The following is a 1,075-nucleotide window of genomic DNA, read 5'->3' as shown; positions in this document are numbered from 1 at the left end:
ACGAGATCCGTACCTTGAAATATGTAGATGTCGAGGCTGAAGACTTGAAGAAGTTTGGGTTCGACACCAATAGTTTCAATCCATATGATCTCGTCTGCATATGAAAGAACCACTGTGTGAAGGTGTACTACCCATGGATCCACAGGGCATGTCATTGGCCAAAGGGATATGCTTGGAGTTATTTCTATAAATCCTCTAGGCTCAATGAATCAGTCATCATGGCTATAGAATGGAAAGTAGCACAACAGGGAGTAGCACCATAGGAAGCAACAACAACAACAAAAATAGTGAGAAACAAACCGGTGCAAGAAAAAGGCAATAGGAAGATTGCCAAAAGCGCACAGGTTGAGAAAAGCTAAAAGTTCAAAGCAGATCCACTTGTTGAGAGAGTAGCTTTGGAGACAGATGCAAAGAGGTGATGACGTGAGAGGAGAGTAGAGAGGAAGAAGAGAGAGAAGAAAAGGTTGGAAGATACATAGAGGAGATTGTAGGAGACTGAGAAGAAGGTGAAAGTAGAACAAGAGCTCAGGAGGAGAGAAAGGGAAGAAAGACAGAAACAGAAACAGGAAGGAGGACAAGGCACACTGATAGAGAAAACTATGCAGATAGAGGTTGAGACAGTAGAGCATCCATCTGAGGAAGAAGAGGGTTAGCAGGTGCAGGTTCAAGAACTTGCTCAGTAGGTTGAATAGTTGGTTGAGGTAACAGACATGGAGATGAAATAGGAGCTAGAGTTCCAAGACATCGATCTTATGCCGAGGGAATCCAAGATCACACCACAGTCTTCGCCACCTCCAGAAACACAACCTATCTCGAGTGAGAAAGGAGAGGTTGATCCAGAGAGGGATGTGTACAATATGGGATTTTATGAGTCACAAAAGAGGATTGTACAAGCACGAAGAAAGAAGCTCCCGAATACTCATACATCACCCACACACACATAAGATAGGGTGATTTTACCAGATGTTAGAAGACATCGAGTTTCCATGGCCGAGGCTTCTAAGGCTTATGTAGAATCCACGAGTTCAACAACAAGTTCTTGATAGCAAAAAATGATTGAATGATGGACTTTCAA

Source organism: Pinus tabuliformis, chromosome 5_2 (assembly GCF_031772625.1).
Source record: "Pinus tabuliformis cultivar Carrire ecotype Pingquan chromosome 5_2, CPIR1, whole genome shotgun sequence".
Taxonomy (NCBI): domain Eukaryota; kingdom Viridiplantae; phylum Streptophyta; class Pinopsida; order Pinales; family Pinaceae; genus Pinus; species Pinus tabuliformis.
Note: the sequence above shows the minus strand (reverse complement) of the source record.